At 41.7% G+C, this 13,900-nt stretch overlaps 1 non-coding gene across 1 annotated transcript; it reads right to left on the minus strand.

Annotated features, from left to right (window-relative positions):
• Window positions 1–12,869: 12,869 nt before the first annotated feature.
• TRNAA-AGC lies at window positions 12,870–12,941 on the minus strand. Its single transcript has one exon. It is a non-coding gene; the product is annotated as a tRNA-Ala (tRNA).
• Window positions 12,942–13,900: the final 959 nt, after the last annotated feature.

Genomic DNA, 13,900 nt, shown 5'->3' on the forward strand with positions numbered 1-13,900 from the left:
CACCCTAGGTTTGTTTCATTAGTCATTTCTTCAAAATATAAAAATTGCCATTTGTAAGGTCAGTGTATCTTCCAATGCCTAATTCTGTTGTCTTCAGTATCACCCGTCATTCACTCACCTTCCCGACAATCCAAAAATACAAGTTCTGCTGCAATTTATGTCCGAAAATAGGATCCAATTTTCCCCCGCAAAAGACGGGAAAGAAAAGGCGAGACGACCGGGCACGGTGACTCACGCCTGTAATCTCAGCACTTTGGGAGGCTGCGGTGGGTGGATCACTTGAGGTCAGGAGTTCAAGACCAGCCTGGCCAACGTGGTGAAACACACCCCACCTACAAAAAATATAAAAATTAGCCAGAAGTGGTGGCGCACGCCTATAGTACCAGCTACTTCGGCGGCTGAGGCAGGAGAATCACTTGAACTAGGGAGTTCGAGGTTGCAGTGAGCTGAGATCGCACCACTGCACTCCAGCCTGGGCGACAGTGAGACTTCGTCTCTAAACAAAAAAAAAAAAAAAAAAAAAAAAAAAAAAAAAAGAAAGAAAGAAAAAAAGAAAAGAAAAAGAAAAAAAGAAAAAGCGAGGAATAGGTCAGATCAGGAAGATGCTCCCATGCTTGGTCACCATGGAAACGCTGCTCAGAAAACTAAGGGAAATTATCTAAAACTAAAATGAAAGTATCTAGACTTTTCCTTTTCTCTTCTTTTGGCTCTTTTTTGTTTTGTTTTCTGTCTTGTTCTTCAATGACACGCCAAAAAGGAACAGAAGATTATTGGACACGTTAACGTGGTAGTAGGTTTATAGCCTGCAACTGAAGAAATCCTGAGCGAGCCAATTCTTTTTCTCTGTTTTCGTCCTTTTACCAGTCTAGTGCTAACACATCCTCCTTAGGTGGTACGGAGACCCAGGGAGTGGAAACGGCAAGCATATGTTTATTTTAGTGTGACCACGCAATATATACAATACATATAAATATATAAATTTAAAATTAAAAATAAAAATATATTATGATATAAATATTATATAATATAAAAATACATCTATATAGAGAGAGAAGATTCCAGCGAGAGAGAGAGAGAGAGAGACAGTCCCACTCTGCCAGGCTGGAGTGCAGTGGCAATCTCCTCTCATTGCAACTTTCGCCTCCCGGCTCAATCAGTTCTCCCACCTCAGCCTAGAAATTCTTATATAACTTCAAAAGTGTGAGAACATTGGACTCCTCTTGTTAAATAACTTAGAAACAATTTCAGCGTTTACCGAATGTCTGAAACAATCCTCTCTGGAATGAGGAAATAACTACAGCCAACAACGACTTGCAAATTGAATTTTAATAAAACCGTCGCTATGTCTGGACAGTTTTCAAACTCGGTCTCCTATTCCGAGAGAGTCCAGGCTTTCTGTTAAAAAATTTAGATTCTCTTACAGGCTTTTTTTTTTTTTCCTCTCTCCCTCTTGTAAGGCCTGAGCCTCCCCAGACAGGAAACAACATTCCTCTAGGTTTATCCCCGCCGCCTGACGTCTCTCCCTAGCTGAGCGCAGCCTCAGCCTATGCTGCAGAAATGTTTGAAGTTGAGCATATAGAGAAGGGAAAAAAAGCGGAAAGTGATGTGGAAATTAAAACAGTGGCTACATATATAAATATCAACACAGTGCTTAAAATGTGTGTGAATGGTTCTAGGAGTGCACTGTACTATTGTGAAAAGTTCATTCAGAAGTAAACGGGAGGGAAGGTGGAGAGGAGCCGAGCGCCCGCTGGTGGAGAGAGGGAAGAGACGGGGTGCGGTGAAGTGGAGAAAGAAACACAAAAAGGGAGAGGGGTAGAGGGCAAGGAAAAGCATCCTCAAGATTATTAGGACTTGGATGGACGGGATGGTAGTGAGCCTAAGCATGCATCTCTCCATCGCTTCCTCTGGATATGAGGGAAGAGAGGTTCCTTTTTGTCCCTAGGGAAGTAGGGTCGACCAGGAAGGAGACCTAGTTCGTTTTGTCCAGACTGCCACGGCCTCGAGAGCGCCTCGCCGCTCTTTCCGTCGCTCGATAGATAGTTTGGGCTCTTTGGGGGAGCACGTGATGTTGCGTTTTTTTGTTTGTGGTTCCGGAACCGCTGATACTGTAGCTTCTGAGGGAGCTGCAGGGATTTCCCGATTTCCTGCGTGCCTGTGTTGAGAGTTAGAAGCGGGATCCGCCGACAGCTTCGAGACTGAGCACGACAGTGGAAACGTCTAATTTTATTAGGCTTTGCTTTTAATGCAAAAGATGAGAAAGAAAGTTCCCGTTTGTTTGCTCCACATATTTCCTTTAGAATGAAGCCGATAGAAAGTCAATTTCACCCTGAAGAAACTCCTCCTGGCGTTTGAAATGAGCTTCTTTTCTCCTCACGTCCACCTCTTGGCTCAAAATGACTCTGCAGATTCGCACAGCGGCTACGGAAAGGCAAAGTCGCGGTACAACAGGTTAACTACGTGTGCAGCCACCGTCTTCTTAGTCCTATTATAGGTGCAGAGGTAACAGGTGAATCCCTCACAAGTGGACCTCAAAATTGACTTTAGCGATGGCTTGTGACCACCTGGTAGGTGGTGGACCATCACAGCGTTTAGAAAGTGAATAAAAGAAAGGATGCATACGGATGCCCACTCGCTTACTTGGCTTCTACAGATGCAGAGAGAGAGATCGCTTTTCTGCCTTCCGGGTGTTTAGTAACTTAATTTTTTATCTTTTGTTTAAATGAAATAGAGCTGAAAATATAAGGAGAATTCCTTTCAACGAGATAGTATTGAGATGCTTGCAGAGTATCCCCGCGTGGATTTCTGCTTAGCCCTGTGATACCAGCATCAGAAACTGTGCAAAGAACTCTAATCTGGAGGTGTGGGTTGTTCAGTAGCTTAGAAAGAGGTTATTCCTGGAGAATAAGTGCAGCCAGTAGAAAAGGATCCATTGGGATTGGGAGAATAAAAGTTCATTCATTATTTTTATTTATGGAAAACAAAGAAATGAGCTTTACCCTATACTGGTCTTGGTCCCTGGAGTTCAGAGTGCTTGCATCTCAGGGCAGAAACTTCCTTAGAGGACCCAGAGAAGTATGTTCCCCCTACCAAATGTCAGCTGAAGGGACTGTGGTCTTTTTGTCATTTGTCATTATGTTTGCCATTTATTGTATGCTTGTAGTTAAATAGTTTACATTAAGTTTTAGAGTTTGTGGGTTTCTAATGGAAAGAGTGACCACCAGCATATCAGGTCCTCAGCCACTGGCAGTGAAATCGTTTAGTGAAAGCTTGTAGGGTTTCTGCAACTTTGTTTAGAAGAAGAAACGCAAGGTCAGGCATGGTAGCACAAGCCTGTAATCCCAGCACTTCGGGAGGCTAAGGTGGATGGATCACCTGAGGTTGGGAGTTCGAGACTAGCCTGACCAAGAGGGAGAAACCTCCACCTCTACTAAAAATATAAAATTAGCCGGGCATGGTGGTGCATGCTTGTAATCCCAGCTACTCAGGAGGCTGAGGCAGGAGAATCACTTGAATCCAGGAGGCAGAGGTTGTGGTGAGCCAAGATTGTATTATTGTACTCCAGCCTGGGCAACAAGAGCGAAATTCTGTCTCAAAAAAACCAACCAAACAAACGCCACACACACAAAAGGACTTAAGCCACACGGTTCTGTGGTTTCTGATTATTTCATTTACAGCTAGAAATTGGCTGGATGGCCAGGAATAGTACTTGCTTCCACAGTGCGTGGTTCACCTTAGTGACTGCTGGGACTGCTTAGAAAGAATAGGTGGATAATCATAAGCAGCAAATAACCTTAAGTGAATGAACAAGAATTACCTCTCTGTATGAGAGAGGGATGTAGAGGTCAACCCAGATATCTTGACAAGGCAGGAAATTTTGGACAGCTAGGGAAGGTCATGGAGCTCTTCTTACAGTGCCACCAGGAAGGAAATGGACCTCTGGAGGTACTCGGGAATGAGTCCAAGACCTTGTGCATGATAAGTACACACTCTACCACTGAGCTATACCCCCTCATAACTCTTGTGTATTTGGAACACTGGTGACCACCATTATCTGAGTATGTGCTCTATGTCATAAAGACAATTACCATGTGTTTCCAATTCCACTGTTTTTGATTTCCCTATATCTGAGTGCCCCCTCTCTTAGGCACGGTTACACCATGAAAAGGTACCTTAACAGTAAAAAGAAAAGCACTGTTCCTGATTTGGGATCAGCAAATCTATTTCCAAATAGAGCAAATTAACTGCATTTCAAAAGTATAACATAACCGCATTGAAAATTCAGGAAAGAATTGACCTAAGAAAATGGTTTACACATTGTTCTCATTGTAAAAACAAAAAGAACAGCAAGCAAATCTTAAACTCTATGTATCAGGAATATTTTCTGTAATGCTAAGGCAACAGCAATTCTGATATTTTGTGTGAATTTTAGGATTGGGAAAATGTAAATCTTTGTAATCTTATAAGACCACCGTAGGATACGCGGTCTGTGGTTTACTAAAATGTCAACCTGTAGCACATTACTGTACTCATATCAGACTTTTGGCTTCCAGAAGTGTGAAATAATAAATTTTTGGCTGGGCGCGGTGGCTCACGCCTGTAATCCCAGCACTTTGGGAGGCCAAGGCGGGTGGATCACGAGGTCAGGAGATCGAGACCATCCTGGCTAACACGGTGAAACCCCGTCTCTACTAAAAATGCAAAAAATTAGTGGGCGTGGCAGCGGGCGCCTGTAGTCCCAGCTACTTGGGAGGCTAAGGCAGGAGAATGGCGTGAACCCTGGAGGCGGAGCTTTCAGTGAGCCCAGATCGCGCCACTGCACTCCAACCTGGGCCACAGAGCGAGACGCCGTCTCAAATAAATAAATAAATAAATAAATAAATAAATAAATTTCTGTTGTTATAAGCCACCTAATTTGGGATAATTTGTTACAGCAGCCATAGGAAACTAATCAACAACAAGTTTATTCTACTCTGCCAACTGCCTTGAGTGGTTTTGAGGCTCATGAAGTCTAAATAACATAACATTGAAATTACCATCTTGGCAAAATTCAACAGCCTTTCATGCTAAAAACTCTCAATAAACTAGGTATTGATGGGGCATATCTCAAAATAATAAGAGTTATTTATGACAAACCCACAGCCAATATCATACTGAATGGGCAAAAACTGGAAGCATTCCCTTTGAAAACTGGCACAAAACAGGGATGCCCTCTCTCACCACTCCTATTCAACATAGTGTTGGAAGTTCTGGTCAGGGCAATCAGGCAGGAGAAAGAAATAAAGGGTATTCATTTAGGAAAAGAGGAAGTCAAATTGTCCCTGTTTGCAGATGACATGATTGTATACTTAGAAAACCCCATCGTCTCAGTCCACAATCTCCTTAAGCTGATAAGCAACTTCAGCAAAGTCTCAGGATACAAAATCAATGTGCAAAAATCACAAGTATTCCTATACATCAAAAACAGACAGAGAGCCAAATCATGAATGAACTCCCATTCACAATTGCTACAAAGAGAACAAAATACCTAGCAATCCAACTTACACGGCATGTGAAGGACCTCTTCGAGGAGGTAGAAACCACTGCTCAACAAAATAAAAGAGGACACAAACAAATGGAAGAACATTCCATGCTCATAGATAGGAAGAATCAATATTGTGAAAAGGGCCATACTGCCCAAGGTAATTTATAGATTCAATGCCATCCCCATCGAGCTACCAATGACTTTCTTCACAGAATTGGAGAAAAACTACTTTAAAGTTCATATGGAACCAAAAAAGAGCCTGCATTGCCAAGACAATCCTAAGCAAAAAGAACAAAGCTGGAGGCATCATGCTACCTGACTTCAAACTACACTACAAGGCTACAGTAACCAAAACAGCATGGTACTGGTACCAAAATAGATATATAGACCAATGGAACAGAACAGAGCCCTCAGAAATAATACCACACATCTACAACCATCTGATCTTTGACAAACCTTACAAAAACAAGAAATGGGGAGAAGATTCCCTATTTAATAAATGGTGCTGGGAAAACTGGCTAGCCATATGTAGAAAGCTGAAACTGGATCCATTCTTTACACCTTATACAAAAATTAATTCAAGATGGATTAAAGACTTAAATATTAGACCTAAAACCATGAAAACCCTAGAAGAAAACCTAGGCAATACCATTCAGGGCATAGGCATGGGCAAGGACTTCACGTCTAAAACACCAAAAGTAATGGCAACAAAAGGCAAAATAGACAAATGGGATCCAATTAAACTAAAGAGCTCCTGCACAGCAAAAGAAACCACCATCAGAGTGAACAGGCAACCTACAGAATGGGAGAAAACTTTTGCAATATACCCATCTGACAAAGGGCTAATATCTAGAATCTACAAAGAACTTAAATTTACAAGAAAAAATCAAACAACCCCATGAAAAAGTGGGCAAAGGATATGAACAAACTCTTCTCAAAAGAAGACATATATGCAGCCAACAGACACATGAAAAAATGGTCATCATCACTGGCCATCAGAGAAATGCAAATCAAAACCACAATGAGATACCATCTCACACCAGTTAGAATGGCAATCATTAAAAAGTCAGGAAACAACAGTGCTGAGAGGATGTGGAGAAATAGGAACACTTTTACACTGTTGGTGGGACTCTAAACTAGTTCAAACTTTGTGGAAGACAGTGTGATGATTCCTCAATGATCTAGAACTAGAAATACCATTTGATCCAGCCATCCCATTACTGGGTATATACCCAAAGGATTATAAATCATACTACTATAAAGACACATGCACATGTATGTTTATCGCGGCACTATTCACAATAGCAAAGACTTGGAACCAACCCAAATGTCCATCAATGATAGACTGAATTAAGAAAATGTAGCACATATACACCATGGAATACTATGCAGCCATAAAAAAGGATGAGTTCATGTCCTTTGTAGGGACAAGGATGAAGGTGGAAACCCATCATTCCGAACGAACTATAACAAGGACAGAAGACCAAACACCACATGCTCTCACTCATAGGTGGGAAATTGAACAATGAGAACATTTGGACATAGGATGGGGAGCGTTACACATCGGGGCCTGTTGCAGCGTGGGAGGAGGGGGATAGGATAGTATTGGGAGAAATACCTAATGTAAATGAGGAGTTAATGGGTGCAGCACACCAACATGGCACATGTATACATATGTAACAAACCTGCACATTATACACATGTACCCTAGAACTTAAAGTATAAAATAAAATAAAAAAATACTCAAGAAAAAAAAAAGAAATTAACGTCTTGAGTCACGTGTTTACTTCTCATGTGACAGGCAACGAAAAGAGAGTAAGACACCTGAGTGTGCATTGTATTGAGGAGTGGTATTAAGAACTTGGAAACTGACCATTGGAGGTGCTCGGGAGCTGATCCTGAGGCCTCCTGTATGTAAGGCACACGTACTATCACTGAACTACATCTCCTCATGCGAAGAGATATTTGTGTGGTCCTCCAAGTACTATTGCAGTATATGAAAACAATAAAAATATGGAAATAAAAATAATTTTAAAATTTAAAAGGTAGCCGGGCACAGTAGCTCATGCTTGTAATCGCAGCAGTTTGGAAGGCGGAGGGGGGCAGATCATTTAAGAACAGAAGTTCGAGGCCAGCCGAGCCAACATGGTGAAACCCTGTCTCTACTTAAAACACAAAAATTAGCCAGGCATGATGGCACACACCTGTAATCCCAGCTGCTCAGAGGTTGAGGCAGGAGAATCTCTTGAACCTGGGAGGTGGAGGCTGCAGTGTGCTGAGATGGTGCCACTGCACTCCAGCCTGGGGGACAGAGTGAGACTCTGTCTCAAAAAACAAACAAACAAAAACAAAAAAAAACCCTAAAAAGGTATTTCTCCAATCTAAAGATGTAAAAAATTAAATAAAATGAAAAATAAAGGAATATCTCACTCTATTCTGTGGGTCACCATTCCTGGGTTCATTGTTTTAGCACTAAGTGTTGGGTGTAGAAGCAGGATTTGTGACCATTTTAAGTTAGAAGACCCCCAGCTGTGGGGGATATTGAAATTTTGGCAAATAAAGTTTGAAATGGAACACAAAATACTGGAAACTTGCATTAGAAAACTGACCAGCTTTTTCCTGAATAAAACATTTCTGCTATTGCTGTTTGCTCCTCAGGAATGGTAAGAGCAAAACTTTGATGAGAAAACCCCAGGTGAGAGTAAAACCACATGCAACTTGTTATTCATTGCCAAGGGGTTCTTGACTGTATTACAGCATGAAGGCACCTGAGGAGGTTCATGGAGTAGTCCAGAATAATGTTCAAGACATGAAGTAAATAGTAGCTTCAAGGATGGAGAAAAACTTTGAAATTTTGAAAGCACGTTCATAGGTAGCTAGACACAGGATTCGAAGACTTATTGGATCTATAGAGCAAGCCAGAAAGTGGGGAATCCGTAAAAGAAAGCCTCAACAAACAGGAGGAAAAAAAGCAGAATAGAGAGGCTTATTGTTCTTTGAAGGAATGAATAAGATATTAGGAGGAGGAGGCGAGTTTGTTTGGGAACGTGTTGAACTTACCATATTCTTCCTTAGGATCCTGCCCATTGATGAAACACAGTGAACTCAGCCCAGTGCTCTGACCTGAATACGTGGAGGTGGGAGTGAGTAGAAGGCACCAATAAAGTGTGAGTACAATGAGAACTCAAAGTGTCCTTTGAGATATGAAGATTAGGAACTTATTTACTGATAGTTGTGAAAAGCAAAAAAATGAACTTCTTCCTAGATAATCTTCAACCCTGGAATTCACACTGGTTATCGCCATGGACTTGAAACTTTCACAAAAGACCCAGAAAGTCTCATTTCCTGCCAGTTTCCCAGTAGGTATTATCTTTTCTCATTCATCTTCATTGTCATCCTCCATGTATATGACTTTACCTATATTGGTAAGTATATCACTGAGCCCCTTTCGAAGTTGAGACCACCTTATGGTTTGGCAGAATTTTTCTCAGTTGGCTCATGGGGATAGTGGAATAGGTAAGAGGAAACATAAATGGCAGGTTTCACTGAAATTGGGTATTAGAGATGTGTCACCCAAAAAACTCTACAAGCTTTGGGGGGTGTGTGTGTGTGTGCGCGCGTGTGTGTGTACGTGAAAGTGCTGGGACGATGTGAGGAAAATTATCTAGGCTGTTTGATGATGTGAAAGTTTCCAGAGTCATCATGTGATTTTTCTCTGACTTGCACCTGAAGAAACCAAGATACCAGTTAGATTACCCGAAGTTCCTCATAAGGAGGTGTTTCTTTTTCTTTCTTTCTTTCTTTCTTTTTTTTTTTTTTTTTGCTCTGTTTGCCCCAAGGTACAGAGAACACTGTGAGAATTGTTTATTAAGTTTCTGTAAGCATTCAGAAATATCTATGCATGGGGAGACATAGGATGAGTTCCAAATATATGAGATTTTTCTGATGAACCAACCACTTATCTCAGGAGATAGAACTCATTCATACCTAATTACTCTGTTCAGGGAGCCTGCAGACATGTGAAGGACATCTCTAGTGCATCTAGAACCACAGAGAAGATTATAACTGGTTGAGTATTGTTTTCCTAAAGTTGACAGATCAAAAGGGTGGAGTAATAGTTTTCACGTAAGGAACTTTTATATGATAATCTAGAAATTGAATTCACACTCTATATTCTTTGGTATTTACATCTTGATTTGTTGACAGGGAGAGGGAGGTTTGATTACACTGTTGTAAGTCTCCCACCTTGATTGAATATTAAAAAAGAATTCCTGAACTAGACAGTAAAGGGTTAAATAATATTTTTTCTTCAATTAACTATGTATTTGAAAAGAATAAAACTCAACCTTTTAATTCAGATTGACTACATGGTCTAATGAGTAGTGTCTGCTTCCATATCACTGTGCAACCAATGGTCCTGCCCACCTGCCGCTTCCCACACATTTACCCAGGGTCTCACACATGGCCACGTCCTCATTCCTCTCAGAAGTCCTTAATTTTTTTTTTTTTGAGATGGAGTCTCATTGTGTCACCCAGGCTGGAGTGCAGTGGCACGATCTTGGCTCACTGCAACCTCTGCCTCCCGGGTTCAAGCAATTCTCCTGCCTCAGACTCCTAAGTAGCAGCGATTACAGGTGGCCGCCACGATGCCCAGCTGATTTTTGAAAGAGGTTCTTAATTTCTCCCTGTAGAAAAAATTTTTTACATATGATCTCATTGAAGTATACAACCCCAAAATAAAATATAGTTGAATTTCCAAAATTCATCTATAATGTACCTTAAAATGATTCACTATTGTCCCAGGCCAAAGATAGGCACTGTTTGCTCTCAAAGAAGTATTTCTGTCTGTCATATGTCATTTGTTTTCGTTGTCCCAAGATGTTTTTGAAATCTCCATCCTATATTTCCTATAGCTTTCTTATATTAAACTCTTGGTTTTTGCATCCTATCCATTTCTACCTTAAATTACAGAGGTGGACTTCCTTAAAGTCTATTGTGGGGAGCATAAAAAATATTTCCATTTGGGCCTGAGCCCTAGCATAAAGCAATGGTAATAATTCATGATATTCTTCCTCACACTTTTACTATATTCCTTTGCAAATTGATTCCCATGACTGAAGCCTGTGAATAATTTTCTCCTTCCACAGTGGGTATAAGTGGCAAAGAGACATTGTGGAACTGTACTTTGAAAACAAGAGAAGAGAGAGAAAAAATGTCAACAGAACAGAAAATGATCTATTTCCCACATCAAGAAAGTGTGGCTCCTCAGTACTAGCTCTGAATCTTTCTTTAAAGAAGTAAACTGAAACCCAAGACATCTTAATCTGAGAAAGAACGACTTTTGGAACTTATTTTCTCCACTGAAAATTTCCTAATCACTTAACAGGGAGAGAGGTGGCCTGACATTATATCGGAAACCCAGGATTTCCCAATTCTTGCGATATCCTTCAGCTCACACGTTCATTAGGATTAGCAAGGGTTTTGGATCTTTAAAATCTATCACAGGGCTTAGAATACAAAATGGAGTTAATACAAAAGCTCCTGAAGATTTGGTGGTAGTTGATCAGGAGAGGGCTGTGTATTCTGGAATGATTACAAGATCTTATCCTATTTAAAATGTTTCAGAGCAAAGATACAAACTTCCCAGTTTACATTAAAAGTTAGCACAGCCTTTACTGCAAAACTTGAGAAATTTTTATTTTATTTTATTTTATTTGAGACGGAGTCTCACTCTGTCGCCCAGGCTGGAGTGCAGTGGCCGGATCTCAGCTCATTGCAAGCTCCGCCTCCCGGATTCACGCCATTCTCCTGCCTCAGCCTCCCGAGTAGCTGAGACTACAGGCGCCCGCCACCTCGCCCGGCTAGTTTTTCGTATTTTTTAGTAGAGACGGGGTTTCACCGTGTTAGCCAGGATGGTCTTGATCTCCTGACCTCGTGATCCACCCGTCTCGGCCTCCCACAGTGCTGGGATTACAGGCTTAAACCACCGCGCCCGGCCGAGAAATTTTTATGAAAAAGATAATGAAGGCCGGGCGTGGTGGCTCATGCCTGTAATCCCAGCACTTTGTGAGACAAGCAGATCATGAGGTCAGGAGTTCGAGACCAACCTGGCCAATATGGTGAAACTCCGTCCCTACTAAAAATATAAAAAATTAGCCGGGCGCTGTGGCGCGCGCCTGTTGTCCCAGTTACTCGGGAATGCTGAGGCAGGAGAATCGCTTGAACCGGGGAGGCGGAGGTTGCAGTGAGCCGAGAGCGCGCCAGGGCACTCCAACCTGGACGACAGAGCGAGACTCTGTCTCAAACAAAAAAAAAAAAAAAAAAAGAAAGAAAAAAGAAAATGAAAACGTTACATCATATTCAATCACGAATAGTGATTCAAAAATTATTAATAAATACAATATTACCAGAGAGAGAGGGAACAGAGTCAATGACAAGAACACAAAAATGATGCAGCAATAGAAACAGATTATTTTGCAATTACGTTTTCTATGTTACAGTAGAAAATTGGGGAAAATAATACAGCCGTGTATTTATACCATACACCCTTACTCCACGTCAAAGCACGTCATAATGCTTCTTAAATATGCAAAAGAATCTCTTGTGGATCCTGTTAAACTGCTGCTTCTGGTTCAATACGTCTGAGGTGACGCTGAGATTTCGCTCTTCCAACAAGCTCTTGTGTGGACCAAGAGTCTGAAAAATATCTTTACGATAGAGGGCGCCCCTGTCTTAGGTAAAATTACTTCTGTAACGTCATCTAAGGGAAGTCAAATTATCCGGCAAGAGTAAAGACAGAATAAAACTGGAAATCAATGCGTAAACTTTGAGATCTTCAGCAGAGCATGCTTCTCAATGGAGCTATTTCGTCAGAAGTGTGACGCCTCTACATTCCCTGATGAAAATAACTTTCTCAATTTCCCGGTTTGGAAGGCTCTGCGTTTCTCAGTGCTCAGCCTGCAATGGATCATGGCTATTTAAGGACCAGAAAAGAAAGGAAATTGTCTGAGAGCTTACGTTTTACTTTTATTAAGTATTTCTACATTTATCTTTTATTTCCTACTTTTTAAATAATAATACTGCAAAGTAATAATACTCCAAAGGTTAATGAGCTCGTCAATTTGGCGACGCCATTGAAGTTTTGGAATCGGGAGCCGTCTTTGTCTTCCAGCTCCATCTTTTTCACCTTTTGCTTCGGCAGCCCCCGTGAGTCGTGTCAAGGCTGAGGAGTAGAAATGGAACAGCACTAATATTAATGGCGAAACCTTTGTGAAATAGGTTTGGTTTCTGTTTAACAAGGAAAAGAAAGTAAAGCAATGGAAAAGAATTTAAATACAAAAACGATTGGAGGTGCCGGGGATTGAACCCGGGGCCTCGTGCATGCTAAGCACGCGCTCTACCACTGAGCTACACCCCCTTATTGAAGGCACTCTCTCGAGAATGTATTCAAGACGGAATCTGACCATTTTGCTACGTTTCAGAACAATTAGTTGTAACAAGCCAAAGTCTACTTTATTTAGCTATTTCTTATATCTTAAATTTAGGTTTTGTGTCCCTGTTTGCTGATAGCTGAGCAAACCGCATTCTACACCGAAGGCCTCTATTGATGGTCCTGGGATTTTTCTGCTCGTCAGTCCGGAGTCACTTCCCGGCCACCACTAGAAGAACCAGGGATGAAACATTTTCTCCCGAGTTTTGACTGTCTCCTTTCTTTCTCCGCTGCTTTAAAGGGCTGCGAGAAAGTCACAAAGTACAAAGCGAAGCATTTAGAGACCATATTAGATGCAGATGGCGAGGGAAGACAGGTGGACAAAAGCAGACAGGTTCGTGTCGGTGCAGCCACTGCTTTGGACCCGAGCGTCCGTCCCGCCGGCGGCCGGGGTGCTGAGCCCAGCGAGGCGCGGACTTGGGCGCTAGGAAGAGGAGCACGTGCCAGATTGCGCCCCCTTTCGGGAAGAATCTGCTCCTGGTCCGTTCCCGATTCGGCAGAAAAAGATACGAGGGCGGTATACATTCAACACGAGTATGAACGATTCATCGTGCCCTCCGTGTGCCGGGTCTGGCTCACTAACCTCATCCTCTGAGCTCTGGATTTCTGCCTCCCAGCCCAACGAACCCACAGGGTCTCAGCCAATATTTGGAGAGTAACTTAAATGGGCAGAAAGACAAGATAAGGGGATGTGATGAATAATAGAATTATCTAATCCTATTATCAGCCCAACTGAGATTAAAGGGACGTCAATCACACTTGAATACCTTATTAAAAAAATAAAAAAGTTTGCAATGGGTCGCATGCAAGAAGAATAAAGTGTGTTTTTTCATAAAACTGTGAATTCAGGGGCACTACCGGAAATAATCAAGGAACGGGGAAGAGTG

This window comes from Theropithecus gelada, chromosome 4 (genome assembly GCF_003255815.1).
Source record: "Theropithecus gelada isolate Dixy chromosome 4, Tgel_1.0, whole genome shotgun sequence".
Taxonomy (NCBI): domain Eukaryota; kingdom Metazoa; phylum Chordata; class Mammalia; order Primates; family Cercopithecidae; genus Theropithecus; species Theropithecus gelada.